This window comes from Lytechinus variegatus, chromosome 2 (assembly GCF_018143015.1).
Source record: "Lytechinus variegatus isolate NC3 chromosome 2, Lvar_3.0, whole genome shotgun sequence".
Taxonomy (NCBI): Eukaryota; Metazoa; Echinodermata; class Echinoidea; order Temnopleuroida; family Toxopneustidae; genus Lytechinus; species Lytechinus variegatus.
The window spans coordinates 4,670,303-4,686,125 of record NC_054741.1 but is presented as its reverse complement, the minus strand read 5'-3'; the positions used below and the strand labels follow the sequence as shown (position 1 = coordinate 4,686,125).

Here is a 15,823-nt window from a genome sequence, read left to right as displayed (position 1 = left end):
TTTGTTAAACCCCTCCCCCTCCCCCGACGATATGATGAATGTAATGTTTTTATTTGCCTGGATTGTCTTCCTCCATAGAGATATACATCTCTATGTCCTCCTCATTCTATATCGCCCTCTACGCTCTATACTTTCTTTATCTTTCAGGTCCAATCCTCTCTCTTTACTTTCTATCAATATCTATTTTCAATTACCCTTTCCTTTTACTTACATTTTCTCTGTCTGTCTCCCTTTGCCTATCTCTATAATTCCACATCACCATTTTCTAGTAATTTTTATTCACATCTATACATGTATAATATACATGTAGTGGTTTTAAGGTTGTATAATGTTCAATACAATGTGCGTTTTTTCAACAATTTATTTCCTCGTATTTAAATAAGAAGTTATTGTATTCAATTTTTACCATTTCATGTTTGTACTTATATCTGATTCTGTTATTGTAAATTGTACACATGTTTTTATTCAGCCTTTGGTTGCGAGGCATGTTTTAATAAACCATTTTTTAATTGAATTTAATTTTTAATTTAAATACAGAGTTGGTATCTTGCAACAGTAAATTATTGGTATTAAATAAAGGAATTTTGGTATACATCCATTATGAAACCCAACATGTAAAATAAGCCTACTTGGTTTCTTGTGCTTTTGTGCAACTGATAGGTCTATTTTTTTTAATTTCATTTTGTTCCAACTATAGATAGAATCTGTCTGAGTCATGATCACACTGTCAATACCAATCCATTGTTAAATAATACCTAATAGGCGTCCTGAGGGCGTCAGATAAGGGGGTATAGCTCAGCGGTAGAGCGCTCGCTTTGCATGCGAGAGGCCTCGGGTTCGAACCCCGATACCTCCAGACATTATTTTTTTTTATTGTTTCTTACAAATTTGTTTGATAGATTATATCATTATAAAAATTAAAATTACTATGATATGTGAAAGATTTTTCCTGTTATATTGCCATATCATTTATCAAGTCTGCTCACTTATTTTCCTCAATCATTTTCTTTTCTCATTGTATTTCTTCTTTTAATTTGTTTCTCCAGTTTTCATTCTTCTCGATCTCTTGTTGTACAGGTATTATGTCTTGCTGTCCCCCCTTCTTCTTCTTATTCATGTATCGATTCCTTTTCTTTTATTTATCTATTCAAATAGATTTCGAAAGGATAAAAGATAAGAATTGGACACTGGTTTTACATCATGGTCCTGCAGACCAATATTTATACACATTAAATACATATTTTTTAAAAGTTCACATATCTGCTTAATCCTGTAAACCTGCATGGTAAAATAGGAAATTCTTTCAGGAAACATGATTGCGATAAATAATGAATAAATGAATAGTAACTGATATATATGTTTCCGTTTTTATGTACTTGTCGTTTCTAGCCTCGGCAACTAGGAATAAATTGATATATATATTTGTCATGATAATCTTTATTTGTTTCAGCATAGCTATTTCAAATATTAATCATTAACTTATCCAACATGCATATCATTATCGTCGGCCGGCGTCGCTATACCATGTGAGTAAAAAAAGGCTTGACACCTCAAAATTCCCCAATTTAAGGGGGTAAATATGTAATAAACGCATAATCGTTACATATGCCTGGAAAGAGTATTTTATCCCAAATAATTAAATACCATATTTATGTCGTATGCCTTCACGCTCTGATAATCAGTCATGAGCGGATATCCCAAGGGGACAAGGGGACGTGTCCCCCCTACTCAAAATAGTAGGGGGGGGGGGACACAATATCAAATGCCCCCTACTATTTCTGGTCTTTCGTGATGGTAACGAAATAAAACATGTATTTTAGGACGAGATGACCTGGGGATGATAATTTTTTTTTTTTTGCTTGTCAATTTTATTTTCGTTGAAATTAACCTGAAATTTGGGGTGATTACCTTTGTTTTCGCTTGTCAAAATTTCCAGCCCCTTTTGCCCCCCCCCCTACATTTTGGGAGATATTTCCGCCCCTGTAATCAGTAGGTATTTGTTGCATTGATGTACATTTTGATTTGCGCCAAAGCATGGCATGACTGCAAGAATGAATCCAGATGAAATGATGTCATAATCCTCCATTAGTTAGTAAACATATTTGCAAATCCCTTCAATGAAATTAACTTGATAATTTATCCTAAAAAGTGTTTACTGAACAATCATAATGTAAATTTTTATTTTAAAAAGTTTGTATCATTTAAAGTGGGTTTACATTTCACTTTTCATTTAATACTTCTTTCTCCACACTTTTCCCACGCCTGACAATGATTAACAAAATAAAAAATGAAGCCTGAGCCATTTCATGTAAATCAAAGCTCAGTGTAAAGCAAATATCGTCACGATGGCCTCAGTGTGTGGGGGAGTGGGATGGGCCGCAATGCACTCTTCGAAGTGTTTTGGGCAAGAAAACAAGTTTAAAAAGTAAGTGGGGCTCACTCAAGCGGAAATATTTCTTGACAGTTATATCGTCATTTGCTCAAATGGATCTGTACCAATGTTAAAATGTGGAAAAATATTCAGGATATTATAAATATATAATTTTACAGGATTTTTTCTAATTGTAAACTTTTTTTTGATAGGCACTGTACAGATGTCGCTCAGCCATTCATGCATTTCAAGCTAATCCTCGATGCTACACACCAACGAAACCATTCGTAATCATTGCCACTGGCGTACAGATTGGGGGGGGGGGCTCTTGCCCCCAATATTTCACGACCAAGTTAGAAAAAAAGAGAAAGGGAAAGAAAAGCAAAAGGGATAAAGGTGAAATATGACATTATTTGTTTTTATATTATGTAAAAATCTATCATAAACTTGGATTTTTGTAATAAAAATGTCGACATTTTTGCTCGCTTGTTCACTCACTCGCAACTTTAAAACATTTACACAATACACCAAATCGAGCCCCTCAATTTGTTTTTACTCATTATGCTACTGATCATTGGGATATGACGGGGCTAGATATGGCGTAACGGGCAAAGGATATGAAAAAGTTGAAAATTTTGACTTTTTTATTAATATCCAATTTTGTGATAGATTTTGACATAATATTTAAAAAATAATATCATATTTCTATTTTCTCTCTTTCCTTTTCCTTCCATTTCACTTTTTTCTTGGTATTTATTTTTTCTTGGGGGGGCGCCCGTAAGACCCCTCCCCCCCATCTATACGCGCTCTGAGTTGGTTTTGTCATTGTGACTGACTGTGATGCATGTTCTACTATTGAACTTGTGATGCCCAAGCACTTATAGATGGTTAAGCTGCCAATTCAGATGAAAGCTTTATCGATTTAACGAGTCCAATGGCCAAACTCAATGCAAAGGTATCCGATCATTATGTGAGGGTCTTTCACAGATTTTCCTTAATAACCGTGTTACAAGCCATATCCTTGCTTCCTATTGGCTGGTACCTACTTTGTCTATGTAAATCACAACGTATTTCATGAAAAGCTCACTCCTGCTATTGTAAAACCGGGACTTTTGAGACTCGCATATTTAGCTTATCCAGTCAGTGATCTTCTTCTTCTTCTTCTTTTGGCATATTATCGTACTAGTTGTGCTTGTCAAGTAGTGCGAGTAAAAATATCTCTACAAAACTATGTGCTGCTAAAAACAGAAGAGGCCGGCAAGAGCCTCCTTTGCTGCACCTCCTGCTTGAAAAACGCGAGGGAGGTGCTGTGGACTTTCTTTGCTGGGAGCGAGTTCCATATTCTGATAGCATCAGGAAAGAATGTCTTTTGATATATCTGGTTCTGGCATATGGGATTTTGAACTTATCAGGATCTCCACGTGTACATGGTCCAGTTGATGGAATAAACTGGTCAGTGGTCACCCAGGATGTCAATAAGCTTGTTGATGATGCAGTAGACCATGCTACATGTAGCTAGCTGCTGTGCCCCGGGGTTGCACCCTTTCCTGAAGCGTATAGCCCATGCACTGGAGTTGCCTGAGCAACTCACCCATTCTTCTCTCTCACCATCCCTTGTATGAGATTAGTGTTCGCTCTGCATCTGTGGATCTGCCGTTAATGTATGTATCAAGTGTGTTTTTACCTTTTTTTAACTATCGAACACATTATAAACTGTATATACCCAAATATCACTTGTTCACTGCTACCACCCTGCCTGTGGGGAATCTACAGGTAGGACTATGGTATGCCAATGTTGTCTAGAGCACACTTTAAAAAGTCATTAAAATATCACTTTTGTGACCAAACTTACTAATTTCCATACAGTTGCAATTTATTTTTAGTAACTTGGGAATAAATTTTGTATTCACCAGAACGCTCAAAAACTTGAATTTTGGGCATATTTTTGTGTACGCCCTTTATTGATGGAAAGTAATATGGCAAGAAAATTTTCATTTTTTGATCAATATTCTTAATAAAGAAAAAAATGATATAAAGTATCAAATTTAAATAAGAGCCAAGATTTATGAATAATAGGTGTAATGGAAACTGTCAGTGTAAAACATCAAGCATTTACCCCAAACAAAAAGAGAAAATTAGCCAAACATTGCCACCCTTATTTTGCCACACATGGAGATATAACTGAGAACAAGGTTATATCATAAAACCTTGTTCATTGAATGAGTGCCCAAATATATCATTTTCAGAGAGTGTGTGCGTGTGAAAAGGGTTAGGATCCTGTATAAACAAAGAACACTAATTGTCCACTGCTACCACCCTGCTTGCCGGGAATCTTATGGGATGTAAATGTAGATATATCTATGCAGTATATACGACACACATTTCCAAAATTCATTAAAATGCCAATTTTGTAACAAAAAATACTAATTTCCATAGGACCTACAGTTGCAATCTATTTTCCATTAGTATCTCGGGGATAATGTTTGTATTCACCGGAGCGCTCATAAAGCTTCAATTTTGGGCATATTTCTTTGCAAGCCCTCTATTGTTGGAAAGTAACATTTCAAGAAAACTTTCATTTTTCAATCTCACTTTTAATTTAGAAAAAAAATGATTAAAAGACTTCAATTTAAGAACTAAATTATATGATGAACAGTTGTAATGGAAACTGACAGTGTCAAAAAATCGAGCTTTTGTCCCCCCCCCCCCCAAAAAAAAAGAGAGAAAATGAGCCAAACATTGCCAACCTTTCCCCACACAGGGAATAGTAACAGAAAACACGACTGAATGAGTGGAACGTAGCTGAATTACCGCTTCTTATTACCAAATCCGTGACCCTCGTTTATTGTATCGTTGTCGTGTATGTAGGCTACGCAAGTATGATTTTCGATGATCAGATATTTTGGATCTAAGGCTTTCATTTCGATTTTTGACAACTATATTGCACGAAATGATGTTTATGTCATTACGTGTATTTTACAATTTTAGACAATTGATTTCTGTAAGGATTTGTAAAGATAAAACATGACTATGGTATGTAGAAACCTTTGTAATATGCAATTATTTAATGATTATAGTGATGATTACACTTGGAGACCATGGTGACAACATATTACAAGATTAATGATTAACGTTCAATGTTAATTAATGGCATTAAAAAATTATTTATTTGGCCTATTTTTCTTTAATCTTCTGAAATATCATAAATTAATGGATTTGCTGGTTCTATTTGTGATCTATTTATAGGCATCCATCAATTCTATGGAAAAGGTAACAAATAATTTACATCAAACATAAATAATGATCAGTCAAGTATTGATTAATCTTGGACATACAAGACACTGGAGCAATCTCGGGGATGGGGATATATCACTCTCACACTTTGTTTCGGAGGTAGCCTGATGATTAATACTACTGCTAATGAAGAGATTCATCTTAAAATGTAGTTAAAGTAATTAAAGTGACCCAACTTTGCTGCATTCTGAATAAAAAACCGCAAATTTCCCGAGAGGGCGGTCGCCCTATACTCCCGCGCATTTTGGTTATTCAGAAGGTTGTGTTGCATCAAGTGTGTAAAAAATATTGGGTAAACTTTTAACCAGCACGGGGGCAATTATGTATCCAACCAATTTTGGGCAGTATTAAACCCAACGCGGGAAACACATTGTCCAGTATGATGAAAAATAAGCAGAAATTACTTTAGAATGGTCAAAGTTTTCATAACACTGGATAAATAAAAATGCCCAATGTTGGTTGGACACATAATTACCCTCATGGAGCAGTTTTACCCAATTTTTTTCAGAGTGATATGGTTAAAATAAGCCTTTAATGAATTGTATGAATCGAATTATTTCAACGACTCTTAAATATGGTTTTAACTGTAATCATAAAAAATGAGTACCTCCTTTAAATTCTCTGCCGTGAATGAACTAGTTTTAGTAAGGGTAGGCTTTGGGGGCGGCTTGAGGATTTTTTTTTACATTGGTCATTTATTGCCTCTTATGGGCAGCACGAGGATAGGAGACTATACTGACTAAGCAGCTGGGAATCGGTGTATGTAATTATTATTTATAATTGTAATAAGAGGGAGCACATAACATTCAAACTGCTTTTAAATATTTTCATAACCTTTCATCTACGTGTATAAGACCCACGATTGGGGACAGGAGTGTAAACAGCGGGGGATTCCCTCATTATCAACATCCAATCTCCCAGCATACTTCCCAAGAAGAGAGAAATTCCCTTTTCATGTACAACCATGGGATGTCTATCGCGAGCTTCAGAAACTTCAAGTAGGAAAGAGCGCTGGTCCAGACGGCATTTCTACCCGCTTGATCAGAGAATATGCCCTCGAACTTTCCACACCGATCTGCGAAATAATCAATGCTTCACTGGAACAAGGTATTGTACCACAACAATGGAAAGAGTCAACAATAGTGCCTGTACCTAAATCTTCCCCTGCAACCATTGATAAACTGAGACCGATCGCCCTCACCAGCCATTTTGCAAAACTTGCTGAGAAATTTGTTTGCAAGTGGCTACTCCGAGACATAGAAGGCACATTGGACCCTCATCAATATGGAAACAGGGCTAAGACATCTACCACGCACTACCTTGTCAACTTGTTAGACTTCCTCCATTCCAATGCTGACAAACCTGGTTATACCTCAACAGTAGTACTGACTGACTTTTCAAAAGCATTTGATCTTGTAGATCACAACATTGCTATTCGCAAAATCTTTTCTCTTGGAGCTACACCTGAACTAATCCCATGGCTGTCGAGTTTCCTAACTCAACGAACCCAACGGGTGAGGTATAGTGGTGAATTATCAGACCAGCGAGTAACACATGCTGGCGTCCCTCAAGGGACACGATTGGGCCCCTTGCTCTTCCTCGCACTCGTGAATGATGCCCTCCTTGAATCATCGGTCCCTAGGTGGAAGTACGTTGATGATCTTACACTGGCAGAGAGTCGACTATCAACATCCACTGGCATCATTTCAATCGCTGTGCACGAACTAGAGACTTGGTGTAGAAACGCTAATATGAAGCTAAACCCTAGCAAATGTCAATCCCTTCAAGTGTCTTTCGGTAGAAACCCCCCATTGCCACAAGAAATTAGCATCTCTAATCAAGTCATCGAAAATTCAAATCATGTAAAACTGTTGGGTGTCTCAATCCAAAATGACTTGAAGTGGAGTCTTCACATCACTGACATCGTATCCAGAGCAAGTAAAAAACTGTACATGATTCGTAGTCTGAAAAAGTTCAACCTCTCTAGAAAAGACCTACTAACTATCTTTACATGCTATCTACGACCCATATTAGAGTACTGTGCACCTGTGTGGCACTCGTCCATAACAGCCAATGAATCAAAACAAATAGAATCTATCCAGAAAAGAGCATTGCGTATAATTTTTGGCAAAGATTATTACTCGTATGATAATGCACTTTCAACTTCTGGCCTTACAACCTTATATGACAGACGTGTCACTTTGTGTATGAAATTTGCACTATCCCTTGAAAAGTTCTTTCCTCACTGGCTACCCCCCAAACAATCTGAATTTAGAGCCCTCCGAAATAGCGAGAAATATAGACTGACGAAGTGCCGCACAGAACGATACAAGAAAAGTACCATGCCCTATCTAATCAGGCTTTTAAATGATAGATGAGTAACACATGTGTTTCTATGAATGATCTTATAATGTATTAATTACCCTTTTTATATCCATGATGAATATTACCAATTTCCTATGTATGTTCAAATAATTATATATTCATTGTATAACAAACACCAGATGAACGAAACAATGGCCAATTTTACCAATTATGACTTTATCCTATTTTGTAACAATGCCCCATCTATTTTGAAACTTAAATAATAATTTGCTGAAAGATAGTTTTTACCCCCCCCCCTTCCATATTATTCCCATTATGTTGAACCTTTTCGATTTTGTGTTCAGCAGGACCGTTTTTCCTCTTTATGTTCTACTTGTAAACGCTTCCTTACACACACACTCAAATTATCATTTCTCTTATTTTTGAATCATTATTGTTCAGTGAAATAATTATGGTTAATCGAAATTAGTATTGCAATTAGAATCACTATTTTTTAAATTTGAATTATCACTGTATATTTGAATTATAATGGCTATATTGAATTAAGATTATTATTGTAATTGAGATTTTACCATGTTTATGTGCAATTTATATGTTTTTATTGTAAATTCAATGTCAATTCAGCCTTCGTAGCTGCTAAATTGAATAAAACATATCTTGAATCTTGAATCTTGAGGGCAGGGATTTGGGGGAATACATATGAACAATATATATGTTGACTTACGTTCTACATACACAAATGTATTTCAGTATGTCTGTATGTTTAATACTTTTTCATTGTTTATATTTATTATATGTATGTTATTGTATGCAGGGCCCCCAAGAAAATCAGTGCTTAGTCCACTGATAGGGTTACTCTCGGTAGACAAAACAAAATAAGTAAATAAATGAGATTTTTATCCGATTTTGTTGAAGTTTTTAGCATTTTGCTCTGTGATTTTTTTCATTGTAAGAATATATAGCTAATATCTGTCTGGGAGATGGTATCCTGTGAATGAGCGTACTGGGCTTGCCCCTTAAAGTGTAGGAGAACGGAACGCCCAGTCAGATTATGTTTTTTTTTAACTTTTGTTATTTGTAAGAATGTAGTTAATATCTGTCTGGGAGATGGTGTCCTGTGAATGATGAGCCTATACTGGGCTTGCCCCTTCAAGTGTAGGAGAACGGAACGCCCAGACAGATTATGTTTTTTTTTAACTTTTGTTATTTGTAAGAATGTAGTTAATATCTATCTGGGAGATGGTATCCTGTGAATAATGAGCCTACTGGGCTTGCCCTTTAAAGTGTAGGAGAACAGAACGCCCAGTCAGAATAGGTTTTTTATTTTTTTTACTTTTGTTATTTTTAAGAATGTAGTTAATATCATTCTGGGAGATGGTGTCCTGTGGATAATGAGCCTACTGGGCTTTCCCCTTAAAGTGTAGGAGAACGGAACGCCCAGTCAGATAATGTTTCTTTTTAACCTTTATTTGTAAGAATGTAGTTAATATCTGTCTGGGAGATGGTGTCCTGTGAATAATGAGCCTACTGGGCTTGCCCCTAAAAGTGTAACGGAGAACAGAACGCTCAGTCATATTATGTTTTTTTTTTTGTTGTTGTATTTGCAAGAATGTAGTTAATATCTGTCTGGGAGATGGTGTCCTGTGAATGATGAGCCTATACTGGACTTGCCCCTAAAAGTGTCGGAGAACGGAACGCCCAGTCAGATTTTGTTTCCTTTTTACTTTTGTTATTTGTAAGAATGTAGTTAATATATGTCTGGGAGATGGTGTCCTGTGAATGATGAGCCTACTGGGCTTGCCCCTTAAAGTGTAGGAGAACGGAACGCCTAGTCAGATTTTTTTAAAAAACTCATTTCATTTGTAAGAATGTAGTTAATATCTGTCTGGGAGATGGTGTCCTGTGAATGATGAGCCTACTGGGCTTGTCCCTTAAAGTGTAGGGGAACGGAATGCCTAGTCAGATTATGTTTCTTTTTAACTCTTGTTATTTGTAAGAATGTAGTTAATATCTGTCTGGGAGATGGTGTCCTGTGAATAATGAGCCTACTGGGCTTGCCCCTTAAAGAGTAGGAGAACGGAACGCCCAGTCAGATTATGTTTTTTTTTTAAACTTTTGTTATTTGTGAGAATGTAGTTAATATCTGTCTGGGAGATGGTGTCCTGTGAATAATGAGCCTACTTGGCTTGCCCCTTTAAGTGTAGGAGAACGGAACGCCTGGTCAGATTTAAAAAAAAACTCTTTATTTGTAAGAATGTAGTTAATATCTGTCTGGGAGATGGTGTCCTGTGAATGATGAGCCTATACTGGACTTGCCCCTTAAAGTGTAGGAGAACGGAACGCCCAGTCAGATTATTTTTTTAAAAAAACTTTTGTTATTTGTGAGAATGTAGTTAATATCTGTCTGGGAGATGGTGTCCTGTGAATAATGAGCCTACTGGGCTTGCCCCTTAAAGTGTAGGAGAACGGAACGCCGAGTCAGAATATGTTTTTTTTAACTTTTGTTATTTGTGAGAATGTAGTTAATATCTGTCTGGGAGATGGTGTCCTGTGAATGATGAGCCTATACTGGGCTTGCCCCTTCAAGTGTAGGAGAACGGAACGCCCAGACAGATTATGTTTTTTTTAACTTTTGTTATTTGTAAGAATGTAGTTAATATCTATCTGGGAGATGGTATCCTGTGAATAATGAGCCTACTGGGCTTGCCCTTTAAAGTGTAGGAGAACGGAACGCCCAGTCAGAGTAGGTTTTTTATTTTTTTACTTTTGTTATTTTTAAGAATGTAGTTAATATCATTCTGGGAGATGGTGTCCTGTGGATAATGAGCCTACTGGGCTTTCCCCTTAAAGTGTAGGAGAACGGAACGCCCAGTCAGATAATGTTTCTTTTTAACCTTTATTTGTAAGAATGTAGTTAATATCTGTCTGGGAGATGGTGTCCTGTGAATAATGAGCCTACTGGGCTTGCCCCTAAAAGTGTAACGGAGAACAGAACGCTCAGTCATATTATGTTTTTTTTGTTGTTGTATTTGCAAGAATGTAGTTAATATCTGTCTGGGAGATGGTGTCCTGTGAATGATGAGCCTATACTGGACTTGCCCCTAAAAGTGTCGGAGAACGGAACGCCCAGTCAGATTATGTTTTTTTAAAACTTTTCTTATTTGTAATAATGTAGTTAATATCTGTCTGGGAGATGGTGTCCTGTGAATAATAAGCCTACTGGGATTGCCCCTTAAAGTGTAGGAGAACGGAACGCCTAGTCAGATTTTTAAAAAAACTCATTTCATTTGTAAGAATGTAGTTAATATCTGTCTGGGAGATGGTGTCCTGTGAATAATGAGCCTACTGGGCTTTCCCCTTAAAGTGTAGGAAAACGGAACGCCCAGTCAGATAATGTTTCTTTTTAACCTTTATTTGTAAGAATGTAGTTAATATCTGTCTGGGAGATGGTGTCCTGTGAATAATGAGCCTACTGGGCTTGCCCCTAAAAGTGTAACGGAGAACAGAACGCTCAGTCATATTATGTTTTTTTTTGTTGTTGTTGTATTTGCAAGAATGTAGTTAATATCTGTCTGGGAGATGGTATCCTGTGAATGATGAGCCTATACTGGACTTGCCCCTAAAAGTGTCGGAGAACGGAACGCCCAGTCAGATTATGTTTTTTTTAAACTTTTCTTATTTGTAATAATGTAGTTAATATCTGTCTGGGAGATGGTGTCCTGTGAATAATAAGCCTACTGGGCTTGCCCCTTAAAGTGTAGGAGAACAGAACGCCCAGTCAAATTATGTTTCTTTTTTACTTTTGTTATTTGTAAGAATGTAGTTAATATCTGTCTGGGAGATGGTGTCCTGTGAATGATGAGCCTACTGGGCTTGCCCCTTAAAGTGTAGGAGAACGGAACGCCTAGTCAGATTTTTAAAAAAAACTCATTTCATTTGTAAGAATGTAGTTAATATCTGTCTGGGAGATGGTGTCCTGTGAATGATAAGCCTACTGGGCTTGTCCCTTAAAGTGTAGGGGAACGGAATGCCTCGTCAGATTATGTTTCTTTTTAACTCTTGTTATTTGTAAGAATGTAGTTAATATCTGTCTGGGAGATGGTGTCCTGTGAATAATGAGCCTACTGGGCTTGCCCCTTAAAGTGTAGGAGAACGGAACGCCCAGTCAGATTATGGTTTTTTTTTTAAACTTTTGTTATTTGTGAGAATGTAGTTAATATCTGTCTGGGAGATGGTGTCCTGTAAATAATGAGCCTACTTGGCTTGCCCCTTAAAGTGTAGGAGAACAGAACGCCTAGTCAGATTTTTTTAAAAACTCTTTGTAAGAATGTAGTTAATATCTGTCTGGGAGATGGTGTCCTGTGAATGATGAGCCTATACTGGACTTGCCCCTTAAAGTGTAGGAGAACGGAACGCCCAGTCAGATTATTTTTTTTGAAAACTTTTGTTATTTGTGAGAATGTAGTTAATATCTGTCTGGGAGATGGTGTCCTGTGAATAATTAGCCTAATTGGCTTGCCCCTTAAAGTGTAGGGGAACGGAATGCCTAGTCTTATTATGTTTCTTTTTAACTCTTGTTATTTGTAAGAATGTCTGGGAGATGGTGTCCTGTGAATAATGAGCCTACTGGGCTTGCCCCTTAAAGTGTAGGAGAACGGAACGCCCAGTCAGATTATGTTTTTTTAAAAAACTTTTGTTATTTGTGAGAATGTAGTTAATATCTGTCTGGGAGATGGTGTCCTGTGAATAATTAGCCTACTTGGCTTGCCCCTTAAAGTGTAGGAGAACGAACGCCTAGTCAGATTTTTTAAAAAACTCTTTATTTGTAAGAATGTAGTTAATATCTGTCTGGGAGATGGTGTCCTGTGAATGATGAGCCTATACTGGACTTGCCCCTTAAAGTGTAGGAGAACGGGACGCCCAGTCAGATTTTTTTTTTAAACTTTTGTTATTTGTAAGAATGTAGTTAATATCTGTCCGGGAGATGGTGTCCTGTGAATAATGAGCCTACTGGGCTTGCCCCTTAAAGTGTAGGAGAACGGAACGCCCAGTCAGATTTTTTTTTTAAACTTTTGTTATTTGTAAGAATGTAGTTAATATCTGTCCGGGAGATGGTGTCCTGTGAATAATGAGCCTACTGGGCTTGCCCCTTAAAGTGTAGGAGAACGGAACGCCCAGTCAGAATATGTTTTTTTATTTTTTACTTTTGTTATTTTTAAGAATGTAGTAAATATCTGTCTAGGAGATGGTGTCCTGTGAATAATGAGCCTACTGGGCTTGCCCCTTAAAGTGTAGGAGAACGGAACGCCTAGTCAGATTTTTTTTAAAACTCATTTTATTTGTAAGAATGTATCTGTCCGGGAGATGGTGTCCTGAATGATGAGCCTACTGGGCTGGCCCCTTAAAGTGTAGGAGAACGGAACGCCCAGTCAGATTTTTTTTAAAAACTTTTGTTATTTTTAAGAATGTAGTTAATATCTGTCTGGGAGATGGTGTCCTGTGAATGATGAGCCTATACTGGACTTGCCCCTTAAAGTGTAGGAGAACGGAACGCCCAGTCAGATTATTTTTTTTTAAACTTTTGTTATTTGTAAGAATGTAGTTAATATCTGTCCGGGAGATGGTGTCCTGTGAATAATGAGCCTACTGGGCTTGCCCCTTAAAGTGTAGGAGAACGGAACGCCTACTCAGATTTTTAAAAACTCTTTTTATTTGTAAGAATGTAGTTAATATCTGTCCGGGAGATGGTGTCCTGTGAATAATGAGCCTACTGGGCTTGCCCCTTAAAGTGTAGGAGAACGGAACGCCTAGTCAGATTTTTTTAAAAACTCATTTTATTTGTAAGAATGTATCTGTCCGGGAGATGGTGTCCTGAATGATGAGCCTACTGGGCTGGCCCCTTAAAGTGTAGGAGAACGGAACGCCCAGTCAGCCAGTCAGATCATGTATCATTATTTTTTGTATTTGTAAGAATATAGTTAATATCTGTCTGGGAGATGGTGTCCTGTGAATAATGAGCCTACTGGGCTTGCCCGTTAAAGTGTAGGAGAACAGAACGCCCAGTCAGATTATGTTTTCTTTTTTTTTGTATTTGTAAGAATTAAGTTAAAGGGATGGTCCGGGCTGAAAATACTCATGTCTAAATAAATAGAGTAAAATTCACAAAGAAAAATGCTGAACATTTCAACAAAATAAGATAATAATTAATGAAGTTATTCAATTTAAAAGTTTATCAATATTTTGTGAATCATTTATATGCACATTGTCATGAATATTCACTTGGTGGGCTGATGATGTTATATCCCCACTTTCCCTTTTCTTATGTTATGGTATCCTGTGAATGATGAGCCTACTGGGCTTGCCCCTTAAAGTGTATGAATACGGAACGACAGGTCAGAATATTATTTCTAAATTTTTGTTATTATTAAGAATGTAGTTCATATCTGTCTGGGAGATGGTGTCCTGTGAATAATGAGCCTACTGGGCTTGCCCCTTAAAGTGTAGAAGAGAACGCTCAGTCAGATTTTTTAATTGTTGTATTTGTAAGAATGCTAGTTAATTCTGTCTGGGAGATGGTGTCCTGTGAATGATGAGCCTACTGGGCTTGCCCCTTAAAATGTAGGAGAACGGAATGCCCAGTCAGATTATGTTTTTTTTAAACTTTTCTTATTTGTAATAATGTAGTTAATATCTGTCTGGGAGATGGTGTCCTGTGAATAATAAGCCTACTGGGCTTGCCCCTTAAAGTGTAGGAGAACAGAACGCCCAGTCAAATTATGTTTCTTTTTTACTTTTGTTATTTGTAAGAATGTAGTTAATATCTGTCTGGGAGATAGTGTCCTGTGAATGATGAGCCTACTGGGCTTGCCCCTTAAAGTGTAGGAGAACGGAACGCCTAGTCAGATTTTTTTAAAAAACTCATTTCATTTGTAAGAATGTAGTTAATATCTGTCTGGGAGATGGTGTCCTGTGAATGATAAGCCTACTGGGCTTGTCCCTTAAAGTGTAGGGGAACGGAATGCCTCGTCAGATTATGTTTCTTTTTAACTCTTGTTATTTGTAAGAATGTAGTTAATATCTGTCTTGGAGATGGTGTCCTGTGAATAATGAGCCTACTGGGCTTGCCCCTTAAAGTGTAGGAGAACGGAACGCCCAGTCAGATTATGGTTTTTTTTTTTTAAACTTTTGTTATTTGTGAGAATGTAGTTAATATCTGTCTGGGAGATGGTGTCCTGTAAATAATGAGCCTACTTGGCTTGCCCCTTAAAGTGTAGGAGAACAGAACGCCTAGTCAGATTTTTTTAAAAACTCTTTATTTGTAAGAATGTAGTTAATATCTGTCTGGGAGATGGTGTCCTGTGAATGATGAGCCTATACTGGACTTGCCCCTTAAAGTGTAGGAGAACGGAACGCCCAGTCAGATTATTTTTTTTGAAAACTTTTGTTATTTGTGAGAATGTAGTTAATATCTGTCTGGGAGATGGTGTCCTGTGAATAATTAGCCTAATTGGCTTGCCCCTTAAAGTGTAGGGGAACGGAATGCCTAGTCTTATTATGTTTCTTTTTAACTCTTATTATTTGTAAGAATGTCTGGGAGATGGTGTCCTGTGAATAATGAGCCTACTGGGCTTGCCCCTTAAAGTGTAGGAGAACGGAACGCCCAGTCAGATTATGTTTTTTTAAAAAACTTTTGTTATTTGTGAGAATGTAGTTAATATCTGTCTGGGAGATGGTGTCCTGAGAATAATTAGCCTACTTGGCTTGCCCCTTAAAGTGTAGGAGAACGAACGCCTAGTCAGATTTTTTAAAAAACTCTTTATTTGTAAGAATGTA

At 37.1% G+C, this 15,823-nt stretch overlaps 1 non-coding gene across 1 annotated transcript; it reads left to right on the top strand.

The window, feature by feature from the left end:
- The first annotated feature begins 784 nt into the window (after positions 1-784).
- TRNAA-UGC lies at positions 785-856 on the top strand. Its single transcript has one exon. It is a non-coding gene; the product is annotated as a tRNA-Ala (tRNA).
- The last annotated feature ends 14,967 nt before the right edge of the window (positions 857-15,823 follow it).